General features: G+C 39.5%; 1 long non-coding RNA gene across 1 annotated transcript in view; it reads left to right on the top strand.

The window, feature by feature from the left end:
* LOC119522950 overlaps positions 1 to 11,647 on the top strand; it is a 52,079-nt gene extending 40,432 nt beyond the window's left edge. Inside the window, exon 5 of the long non-coding RNA XR_005214570.1 lies at positions 11,623 to 11,647. This is a non-coding gene — a long non-coding RNA (uncharacterized LOC119522950). The remainder of the gene's footprint in view (positions 1 to 11,622) is intronic.
* The last annotated feature ends 1,176 nt before the right edge of the window (positions 11,648 to 12,823 follow it).

Below are 12,823 nucleotides of genomic sequence, written 5' to 3'. Positions count from 1 at the left end.
CAAATCTTTTTCTCATTTTAAAATTAGGTTGTTTGTGCTTTTATTGTTGAATTCCAGGATTTCTCTATATGTTCTATACAAAATTACACCCTTATTGGACATACGGTTTCCAAATATTTTCTCCTATTCAGTAGGTTGTCTTTTCAATTGCATGACAAAGTTTTTTGATGCACAAAAGTTTTTAATGTTCAGGAAGTCCCATTTATTATATTTTTTCTTTTTCTGCTTGCACTTTAGGTGTAAAGTCTAAGCAACCATTGCCTAAGATAAGATCCTCACGATGCTCCCTTACATTTTCTTCTAGTTTTATAGTCCTGGTTCTTATATTTAGTTCTTTAATCTATTTTGGGTTAATTTTTGTATATGATGTGAGAAAGGTGTCCACTTTCATTCTTTTGCATATGGATATCCAGTTCTCCGAGCACCATTTTTTAAAGGTACTATTCTTTCCCAATAGAGTGAACATGGCAATCTTGTAAAAAATCAGTTGGCCATAGATGTAAGGGTCTATTTCTGAATTCTCCGTTTGATTCCATTGATCAATATATCTAATCTTGTGTCAATACCATGCTATTTTGACCACCGTAGCTTTATAATCTGTGTTAAAGTCAGGAAGTGTGACTCCTCCAACTTCGTTCTTCTTTGCAGGATGTTTTTGGCTATTCGGGGCTCCTTAACCTTACAAATAAATTGTTAGTTGGCTTTTCCATTCTGGAAAGAAGGTTGTTGGAATTTTGGCTTGGGATTGCATTGAATCTGTAAATTATTTTGGGTAGAATTGACATCTTAATGATATTTAGCCTTCCAATACATGAGCAAGGAATTTCCTTCCATTTATTTAGGTCTTCATGGATTTCTTTTAGCAACGTTTGTACTTTTCCTTATAAAAGTCCTTTATACCCTGGGTTAAATTTATTCCTAGATATTTGATTCTTTTAGTTGCTAATATAAATGGAATTTTTTTTCTTGATTTCTGCTTCAGATTGCTCATTACTAGTGTATAGAAACACTACTGATTTTTGTGTGTTGATCTTGTACCCCACCACTTCTGAATTTATTAGTCCTAGTGGGTTTCTTATAGATTTTTTTTGTGACTTTCTATATATAGGATCATGCCATCTGCAAACAGTGAAAATTTTACTTCTTCTTTTCCTATTTGCATGCCTTTTATTTGTTTTTCTTGCCTAACTGCTCTGGCTAGAACTTCAGTACAAAGTTGAATAGCAGTTGTGATAATGGGCATCCTTGTCTTGTTCCGGATCTTAGAGGGAAAGTTTTCAGTCTTCCACCACTGAGTATGATGTTAACTGTGGGTTTTTCATATATGCCCTTTATCAATTTGAGGAAGTTTCCTTTTAATCCTAGTTTTCTAAATGTTATCATGAGAGTATGCTGGATTTTGTCAAATGTCTTTTTCTGCATCAGTGGAGATGATGGGTTTTTCCCCTTTGCTTTGTTAATATGGTGTATTACATTAAATGATTCTCTTGTGCTGAACCACCCTTGAATATTTGGGATAAAACCCACTTCATCGTGGTGTATAATTCTTTCAGTATGCTGTTGGATTCAATTTGCAAATATTTTGTTGAGGATTTCTGCATCTATATTAATAAGAGAAATTGGTCTTTATCTATTATTGTAGTATCTTTATCTGGGTTTGGTATTTGGGTGATGTTGGCCTCATAGAATGAGTTAGGTATTGTTCCCTCCTCTTCAATTATTGGGAGAGTTTGAGCAGGATTGGTACTCACGTTTCTTGGAATGATTAGTAGAATTCACCTATGAAGCCATCTGATCCTGGGTTTTTCTTCATTGGGAGGTTTTTGATGACTGATTTAATCTGTTACTTGGAATTGGTGTGTTGAAGTCTTCTGTTTCTTCTAAAGTCAGTGTAGGTTATTTGTGTTTTTCTAGAAATTTCTCCACTTCATCTTAGTTGTCTAATTTGTTAGCATATAGTTGTTCTTAGTATCCTCTTATGATCCTTTGGGTAGGTGCATAAATCTTTATGATTGTTATTTCTTCTTGATAGATTGCCCCTTTTATTAATACATAGTTTTCTTCTCTGTCTTTTGTAACAGCTTTTGTCTTAAAGTCTATTTTGTCTGATGTTGATATAGCTACCCTAGCTCTTTTTTGGTTACTGTTTGCATGGAATATCTTTTCCTAACCTTTCACTTTCAGCCTATTTTCAGTTTGATCATGCTTTTTTTAATCCAATCTGCCAATCTGTGTCTTTTGATTGGGGAGTTTAACCCATTAACTTTCAATGTTATTACTGTAAAGGTAGTACTTAGTTCAGCCATTTTGTCCTTTCTATACATCATTTCTTCTTCTTTTTTTTCTCTTTTCCTTATCGCAACCTCCTTTTCTATACAGTTGATCTTTTGTGATGTATCTGACTGATCTCTTTCTCATTTCTGTTTTTGTATATTTAAAAAATACTTTCTCATTTCTGTTTCTCATATTTTTAAAATACCTCGGGGTTTATATTACACTACCTACCTCTATAAGCTACTAATTTAAAAAGATACCAGTTTAGCTTCAATAGCATACATGTTCTTTGCTTCCATAGCCCTCTGTTTCCCCTCTTTATGTCATTTTTGTCCCACTTTACCACTTTATATTTTGCATGTCCATTATCAGGAAATATGCCTTTTCTTGTTCAATTGTGTTCTGACTCTTATGGGAATTAGAGTTTTATATTGAGGATACAGTTACTATTGGCTTTTGCCTTTTCCCTTTTAGTTACCCTTTCTGACAATCTTCATTTCTTCACACTACTCTGAGCCACTCTCTCTTGTCCTTTCCTTTAAGTCTGCAGAACTCCCTTTAGTAATTCTTGTAGGGCAGATCTTTTATTGGCGAACTCTTTCAGTTTCTGTTTATTTGTGAATATTTTATTTTATTTTATTTTAAATTCAGTTTTATTGAGGTATATTCACATACCATATGGTCATCCATGGTGTACAATCAGTTGTTCATGGTACCATTATATAGTTGTGCATTCATCACCACAATCAATTTTTGAGCATTTTATTACCACATCAAAAAGAATAAGAAGTTACAGTAAAAAAGAACACCCAAAACATCCCATTCCCCCCATTCCTCCCTATTACTCATTTACTTTTTGTTTTCATTTTTCTATTCATCTGTCCATACACTGGATAACAGAATAGAAAGTGAATCCTGAGATTATGGGACAAAGCAGTGGCATAAATGGCATATTTCATTGTTAGGGAAATAGATGATTTCCAGTAATGTAGTTTACTATGAATGGCTCATCCTGTTTCTCTGGATGATGATGGACACTCACAAACAATGAGAATTCTTCCCTGGCCACTACCCTGGTGCTCATTTTCACACTGTAAAAACATTCGAGGTGTGAGCCCTCACAGTGATTAGTCCTGGACCCCATGTGGAGTGGAGAGTGGGTACAAGTAAAATAGTCCTAATGTGTGGGTAGTTACATAGAACTCTGTGACCATGTGAAGTCTTTTTGAAATTTGTGGGTAGAGTAAATTGGCAGAATTATGATTCTAGTTTTCCCAGTTATTTGGATTTAAGACTTTTCCCCCTAATCATATCATATATGGTTGTTATATAAAAGAGGATTTTTTCCAAACTGCATATATCACTGTGTAAACTCCTTTAGAAATGAAAATAATTCTAACCTATTCAAGTTTATCAGCATTAATGCTGTTTAGCAAAAACACTTAAGGGTGTCACAGCTGAGTAAATATTAAAGAAAAGCAACGAATACTTTAGGTGGAACAATTAATAAGCCACAGAGCAGGCAAGTTCTTTCATTTTGATTACTTTTAATCCCTATCACTTGTCAAAAGAAAAGGGGAAGAAATCCCCTCAGTAAAATTCATAAATCCTATTACCAAATAAAAATTCCATTTATAACTAAATTACACGTAGAAATTCAGCTTAAAAAATTACTGCGGCCCATTGTTAACACACCAGCACTATCTACAAACACAGTTGTTTAAACACAACAGATTGCCATTACTCAGTAGGTTCATTAATCACAGTTCAGCTTGCTATCAGGAGTAAAAATTACTGGTGTTATTAAATTTCCACCCCATTACCTTGGCTTTTATTTAGAATCACTTGTCAGTGATTTCTATCTTCATTAGACGTTGGAAACTAACCAACCCATAAATTCATCAAAGAAAAACAATACATTTGATGATATCTTGGAAATGTAAATGCTTAGTACAATTTTGTTAGTTCACAAAGTCTCTTAAGCATTACAGTAATCTGTTCAAGTTAATTCTCAAGCCTTTGCTTCAAAAAAACCATTAACCATAGCTATTTCAAATAGTGTTTAAAAAAACTCTTGAAATAATGGATTTCTGGTAATTGGCCTCAACCAGTCTGACAGGTCTGATGCTCCAGTCTTTTTGCAAGTCCCCCAGTATACTTCTGTTTAAGGGACTGTAATCTCTCACTTTGATGAAAGACTACCAGTTTCATCTTACTGCCTTTTCCAGGAATGTTTCAGAAAAGCTACTTTCCATCCTCCAAGGGAAATGTTCAGGGGCACCACTTCCAGGATTGGAAATGAGATCTCTATCTTCTAAGGTAAATTGAAATTATAACCATTATTGACTAGTCAGTTACTGACTACTAGTCTTAAGAACTGAGATAGCCATTAAAGAGAATTTAGTACAAAAACATAAGGTTCTCTAAAACTTTACACTCTAAATGGGCTATAATACAGTACCCATTTATGCATGTAAAGATAACTCCTATTACAGAGCAAGAGATTGCTAGTGCTAAATGAATGAGGGGGGTAAGAACTGCCATAGCAATGCAGAACTGACTCTAGACTATAGGGATGAGATAAGCCAGTCATCCTCTCAGAGAAGGGGTGAACATGGAATGGAAATCAAGGGAGGGGAAACAAAGGTGGTAAGAAGCATGGAGTGCATTATTTGTGTTTGAGAGCAAAACAGAGCAAATCTGCTATATCAATTTGTTTATGTGAATGGTGTCAGTGAGACTACATTTCAAATTTGACTAAGATTAACTAATCTTGATTTAAGTATATTTTGACACTATCCTCTTTAAAAAGGTGAATCACACCGAGGCCATCCACAATTGATGCGTTTGGCTCGGTTTAGAATCACTGGAAATGTAGTCATGGCTGGTCCTAGAATCACCAGCTGTATCAAGAGTGTTTCTCTAGATAAACCCTCTCTTATAATGTGTCCCAAACAAATCATTAAATTACGATCATTTGTAATGCTAGAGTTGTACTGATTGACTTCATAGCTGCGGGACCCTTCTAAGATTAATAGATCTGGGAGGCCCATAAATTCTTCCATTAAAAAAATGTGGTCAGTTTTTCTGCACTTCAGTTCCAGTTAATTAGGTTCATCAAATCCAGGTGGTGTTTGTAAATCATAAATTACGTAAACTACAGTAGGTATATTGCTGTTATTTCTAGTTGCCCAGCATACTGTTGTGTGCTTTTTTTGGTATACCATACCCAGGACATCTGTGATATTTTAATAAATATATGAATTGAAGCTGAGGTAAAGAAAGTAAGTGCTAATGGAATACTCTAGAAAAACATGACTTCCTGAAGGGGACAGCTGTTGGTTTTGTCTGACCAGCATTCCTTCCTCCTTCTACTGGTAATAGCATTTGCTGTTCATTTGTGCAACTACCTCTTGCTCCTTCCATGTAGTCTTGTGGAGCTGTCAGTCAACATGCTTGCCTCCTTCGCTCAAGCTAAACTCGGGAAGGAATTTTCATTTTGTTAATAGGGACAAGGGACTGAAAGCAACTGGAATTGTGTCAACGGCAGTACCTTGGAAAAGACTGTCCATCAGTTCCTACTCCTTAGCTTCCCTGGTGGTGTACTGACGGATTATCCTTTCCAGAGGCCTGAGTGGTAAAATCTTCCCTAGTACTGTGAGCTATTCCATGTATTTTGTTTTCATTTTCATTAAAACAATTTATATAGAGCTAATTTTTGTGGCTTGGCAAACCCAAGGGGATTAATGTATGCATTTTCCTTCCTCTGCTTCAACTTCCAACCATAGTGTTAGGGATGATTACAACTGTGGAATTCTGTAGGAAGGATGGGTGGCATCACTGATGCCTCTCAAAATGCTGGTTTCAGTACATTTGATTTTAAGGAAAGGAAAAGTAAACAAAGAGGCTAGGGTGAGAGAATAAAGAGGAGGGCAAGCCTGTTCACCAGGGAATTGTTATTCCCTCTTAACAACTAACAGGAAAAAAAAATCGCTATAGCCATCACTGTGAATGAATTTTGGTACAACGTTTCTCTCGACAAACATCTGGTATTTCCAATTCCACTCACCCATTCTTCCCCGGAAGTTGTGTGTCAGGCTTCTGATCTGAAAACCAACAGACAGGGGATTGCAATTGTTGCTGTTACTTTCTAGGTTAGGTAACCAAGAGGACAAAAGCTATTTGACACCTGCGTTATAGTTCCATGCCCACACTTGTCCTGCATCAATTGACCACTTAAATTGTTTTTCAGTGACAAACTGTGAAGAGCTCTGAGCTACAAGCCATGGATTCTGGACTTGGTATCACAGGCACTAGAGAGCTGTTAAAAGGAGCCAGGGTTTAATTAGAAAATTTATAACCCACTGTTTTAAAAAAGTTTTGTATAACAAAATCCCAGGAAGTATGAGTTGTCAGCAACATCAAATGCAGCACAGACAAGGAAGCTTGAGAAAAATTCACTGGATTTGATAAAAGAAATGCTTAGTAGAAGGAGGGAGACAAAAGCACATTTATATGAAGAAAGGAGGGATATGGGTGGTTAAGTAGCAGTTTGGCAGAGAAAAGGAGAGAGATGGAAAAGCAGCTGGAAGGATCAAGCAAACAATCTTTTTTGTTTTTAAGGTAGGGAATATCTGGATACGTTTGAAGGCAGAAGAGAAAGCTGCTGAAGAGGAAGTAACTGAGATGGCTGGCTTCATGGTTGTACAACCTGTGTAGTTACAAAAAGCCCTGTCTTGGAAGGATCCTGCACTTGGTTTAATGCTTTGCTCTCACAGTTTCAAAATTCTTAATAGTTTTGGAACCAGGGCCTTTGCATTTTCAGGGCCCTTGCATTTTCATTTTGTACCAGCCTTTCAAACTAGGTAGCAGTTCCTGAGAACTGATAAATGTGAAAGTAATCTGAAAGGTATAAAGCATTATGGGTTAGGCTGATTAATGGCCCTCCAAAGATGTGTACATCCTAATCCCTAGAACCTATGAATATGTTACTATATATGGCAAAAGGAATTACGCAGGTGTGATTAAATGGAGGATTCTGAGATTGGGAGATTATCCTAGATTATCTAAATGGCCCCAATGTACTCACAAAGACAGAGGTAGTAAAGTTAGGGTCAGAAAGAAAAGGCAAAGTGACAATGGAAGCAGAATGAAGGAGATGCAACAATGTGAAGTGGAGCCATGAGTCAAGGAGTGCAAGACTTCTAGAAACTGGAAAAAGGAAGGAAACAGATTCTCCTCTAGAGCCTCCAGAAGGAACACTGCCCTGCTGACCAATTTTGGACTTCTGACTTCTAGAACTGTAAGATAAATTTGTGTTGTTTTGAGCCACTCAAATTTCTGGTAATTTGTTACAGCAGCAATAGGAAACTAATACATGCTACATAAATATATGATGTACTGCTAGCTTTGTAGAAATCAGAGGTATTATTAATTAAATTAATAGCAGCTATCATTTATTGAGCACTTTCAATGTGCTAGGCACTATACTAAGCCCTTTTTGCATATTATTTTATGTAGTCCTAGAAACAATATTTGAAGTGGGTATTGTGTTCAATTTAAAGAAGTACAAACAGGCTCACAGACGTTAAGTAACAACAAAACTAACTACTATGTTTTAGAGTTGGAATCTGAATCCAGTCTGTGTCACTAAAACCTGTGCCTTTATTCTCATTCCATATTTTATTACAAACTCTTAGGTTTGTCCTAAGTCTTTAACATACAATATGTTCGCATGTTTCTATATAGCAGTGGGGTTGGTAGGGAGCTGGGGATGAAAACCACCTCTGGGACGTATACAGTGAAAGAGGAGCCAAAGCTACCTAGAAGTCGCAAGTGGCTTATCCTAGACACCGTTCGCGCCTATCTTGCCCTGCTAGGCGAATCCTGGAGCCTCGCGGCAGAGCAGTTATCACTAAACGACGCGGTTGATTACAGTAGGAATCCACGCAGGAAGGCGCTCCAGCCGCGTTTCCTCGGACTATTTCAGGAGCAAACGGCCGAGTCTCAGCCGGTGAAGGCGCGCAAAGACAAGCCCATTCCCAGCTCTGCCCTAGTAACCCGCACCTCCTCTTGTTTTGGAGGTCCGCGTGGTCCCGGCTCATTGGCCGCCGTGGAGCCCGAGGCTCCGGCAGAGGCGGAGCGGCCTCGGCGGTGGTAGTTCCCGGGTTCGCTCCGCCGCCGGCCCCGCCTTCCGGCCCGATGTGCCCTCGCGAGCCGCTCGAGACCACATCTCCCATAAGCCCCTGCGCTCCAACGGGGGCGTGGCCGACGAAGCAGAAGAAACCGGGGGCGGGGCCGCCTAGGGGATGAAGTGGGGGCGCTCAGTGATCCAACCTTCAATTACAGCTGCTGGGCGCCGGGAGAGCGTCCTCCGCCACCCGACGGGCGTCCAGAGCTCTTGACCCTGGAGTCATTCAGCCTCCGGGAACCATCCCCTTCGGTCGTCACTCGGGCCGCCCGCCGTTCCCCCGCCCCGAGGGGCCCGCTTAGCCGCGGCGGGGGAAGAGCTCAGCATGAGCCGGGGGGGTCAGCCCGGCCGGCTCTGGGCAGGGGGCGGTGGCGGTCGGAGTGCATCTGCTGTTCGCCCTGAGCTTCGCCGCGAGCCTCGTCGAGGCCCAGGTAAGCACAGGGATGGCGTGTTGGGGACCTCCAGCCGACCGCCCGCGGCAGCTGCGAACCCTCCACGGCTGCGGCGCGCAGAGGGCCGGGGCCGGACCCTGAGTTTAATTTCTTGTGAACGGAAAAGACAAGGGGAGGAAAGACATAATAGTCAAGTCCAGGAAACGTCTGCCAAGAGCTTGCGGTGTACAAGGATGGCGACACTCATGGGGTAATGGCAGTAAAAAAGAGGAAGATGGTGACGGTCCCCTGAGGTGTTTTCTTTTTTCTTTCCTGATTTTTTGGCGGCTAAAAGTGTGGCGGGAGATGGGACGGGAATGAAAACATTGGCTGTCTTTTGCGAAGCGCACGCATAGAAATGGTGAAGCCGTTCCCTTGAAGAGTTAAGGAGGGAGGAGAACTGAGAGTAGTGTGACAGAACCCCCGCGGCCCTGCGAAAATCGGGGGTTTTGGGGTGGGGTAAGGTAAAAAAACTTCTCAGAACTTTTGGACTAGAGATTCCCCCTTTTTGTTGTTGTTGTTGTTTTCTTGTTGTTGTTTGTTTTTACCTTTGCTCAAGCATATTCATTTGCTCAGGACTGCTTTATTTTTACTCGTACTCCGTTAAACCCAGGTAAATCCAAGCACTAGACAACTGGTCTGTAGTTCTGACCTGGCTCGTGGGTGGTGGTTCTGTCTCTTTCAGTATTGAAGGGATGGCTGTAGAGTAAATTAGAGTATAGGGTTTGTCGATGTGAAACGTTTATTCAGAAGTTGTTCTCGGTATGCTGGAAATCTGAAGGTTAGTTCACCAGAGCCTTTTGCCTTTCCAACCTGCTGCTTATGAAGATGTTTCCTTTTTGTTTAGTAGGATTTGAATAGACTGCCAGGTGCTGCTGTGTCTTGTCTGCACCTGCTGCAAAGTGGCAAAACTGCTAAGAGAGAAAAAAAAAGGCTCAGGTGGCCCGATAATGAGGGGCGATGTCATTTGAAGCAATTAATGCTCATTGCTATGAAAAAATCTAAGGTAACTATGAGTATAACCATGTAAACATGTTTTTCTGACTTTATTCAAATACTTATGCCATGGTTTATGGTATTCTGCACTAAATCTCAGACTGCTTGAACATTCAATTTGTGTCCATGTTTGAGTACTTTTTAAATAAATGATGAAAAAAAAATAGGACAAACTAGGTTATGCTATTAGGGAGCATGATAAAAATGCAGATTCTCTGCTCCACCTCCAAACTTTCTGATTCTTTGGATCTGGAATGTGACCCTAGAATTTGCATTTTAAACAAGCCTTGCCGAAAACTAATGCAGTGATTCTTCAGATTACCTTTTGGATCACACTTGGAGAAACACTGAAATAGTGGAAATCTGGGCATACCTACCAGTCTTATGAAAAGTATATTTTCCGTATTTTCTTTGGCAAAATTATTTTCTAGCTTTTTAGGTACAAGTTAGGTGTTTGTTTTGAGTAGAAGTTATATTTAGAGATTGATTTTCTCTTTTTGTATAGTGTGTCTTAATTATGTACTACTTTGTCACCAATCTAGAAGCTTCATTTTAGATTTCTTCACTTACCCCTATTTATGTATAGTAATGTTTCATAAGTGCACGGGTACTTTTAATTTTATTATATTTGAATGAATATATAGTTCAACAGTTAAAGATTTCTGTATTTTGAAAGTAGCATTGTGCCATCCTCAAAAGTGAATAATTTTGTTTTTTGTTTCCTGTGGTACTTTCTAACATAGTGTTTGATCACATTTTGGACAGTTCTTTAATCTCTAACATGCTTAAATATACATTATCTCATTTTATTTGATACATCTCTCAGAAGTGGGGCCATTGAGGTAACTGCAGTTCAAAGAGCTTCAAATGACTAATATCACACTTGTTAAGTAAGTGAACAGGATTAAACTAGAGCCCTAGTGCAGACCCATTTCTAGTCTACAACAGTATATCCCAGTATACTTTGCTTCTCTAGAATAAAAACATAAAGCAGAGGGAAAGCAGGAAAATCAGAAGTTGACTTCTCTTCCATATACTAAATTGGTAGGAAAGCAGTAAAGTATAAAGGAAAGAATTTGATGTTTTGAAAAATACCCCTTTTCCCAAGAAATCAAAGTCATTTGAGGAGATATTTTAAATATATCTTCTTGCTATAAAAGGAGAAAATTATTTTTGAGCACATGAAATGTTATACTTCCGTATATCTCATGCCCCATTTTCCTATAAATGAATGCTTTGGTGTATGACAAAACACTACGAACTAAAGGTATAGTGAGTGCATGTGATATAACAAGTTAATCTTTCTTTAAAGAAATAATTTCAGTTGGATACACTTTTAAATCCTTTTAAATGCTTTTCTGAGGTGTCATGAAATCCAGAAATATACAGAGCTCCCAAACAAATGGAAAGCCAGACACTTGGGACTCAAACAATGCCATATCAGTCCATTACCCTGAGGACGTCTCCCAAACTCTGGAGGCTTTGAGCTTTTGCTGTAACAGCTGCATGGGGTGAAGTGGAGAAGAAATAAAGCATAGGTGTGCCCAAGCTGAGGAAATTAATAGGAGACCCCACCATAAAGATGGGACTCCAAAGGGCTACATCCTCAGTGTAAGGGTAAATGAGAAATGAATCCCACTATAAGCAAGGGGAAAGTAAAGAAACTTACTGGATGGAAGGGGGAAAAACTCTCCCTTGGGAATTTGTAACCATGAGCCATCCCTTACACAGGTTTGCAAGTGAAATTCATGCTACCCATGATGGAAAAAACTATAGTTCCGGATTTGTATGCCCCTCAAGCTACTGGTAAAAGCATATAAACATCCCCTTTGGAGGAATTTATTTTCAGCCTGGGCCAAGAAGAACAAACAGGTAACCATTAAAAAAAATCACAAAACACACAAAGAAATAAGGCACCATGAATGTGATACTAGAAACTTCAGATTGCTGGGGTTCCAGCTCTGAGGTGATCATTGTTCTACCCTGCCCTAAACAGAGGTAGCAGAGGAGACTTACAGATGGTATGCTCCCTCAGAGCTGCAGAGGATAGTTGAAGGGCTGCATTTGCTGGGCAGAGGCCAAGTCGAGAAAGTGCAGCTTTAGGGAGCTGTGGAAGCTCCTGGCACCCTTTCTTGGCCCTATCTCATCACCTACCCAGGGCAGTTTGGAGCCGGCTGGCACTCCCTTTGAGAGTCCCTGGCCTTGTTCTGGCAGGGAAAGACTGACTTGGGAAACTCCTCTTCAGTGTGCCCTCCCCATCCCAGAATTTGCCCTCCAGGCAAAAGCAGCTTGAGAAAATAAAGCAGTATAAGAAACAGTTGTGGGCAGAAAACCTGGGGCAAAGGCTTACCTGCTTTAAGTCCAGCAGTGGGATACCCAGGACAGGGAGAAGGTCTGTTTCCTGGGAAGTAGAGGGGCATTCAAACTCCTGTAAACAGGGACCTCGTAAGACTTAAGCACAAACCCAGGACAAAACACAGGCCCAGAAGGGACAGGGAGGACCCTGTACTTTGCATTTGCCTTAGGGTAACCTTTCTGATTGGAGGGCTAATTCTGACAAAGAGCACCAGCCAACGAAAAGCCAATATGCAATGATGATGACAGGTGATTTTTGCTTACGTTTGCCTGTTTTTTATTGTTGGCTCTTGACACTCAAGAAAATATCTGTCATATGACCAGCTGGTTACAAACTTAAGAAACAGGCATTTCAGGGAATAAATTGCAGAGATGACATTCTAAAATATTAAAATGTACACTGTACAACAAAAGATTACAAGAGCAAGAAACAGAAAATGATGCCCATCCAAAGGAAGAGGATGAAAATCCAGAAAACATCAACGAAGAAGACCAGACTGTGGACATACTGGACAATGACTTTAAAAAAATGAAGGAAAATACAGAGGAAGAACTAAAGAATAACAGGAAAACCTTG

The sequence above is a fragment of the Choloepus didactylus genome, chromosome 2 (assembly GCF_015220235.1).
Source record: "Choloepus didactylus isolate mChoDid1 chromosome 2, mChoDid1.pri, whole genome shotgun sequence".
Taxonomy (NCBI): domain Eukaryota; kingdom Metazoa; phylum Chordata; class Mammalia; order Pilosa; family Megalonychidae; genus Choloepus; species Choloepus didactylus.
This window is presented reverse-complemented; position numbering and strand designations above follow the sequence as displayed.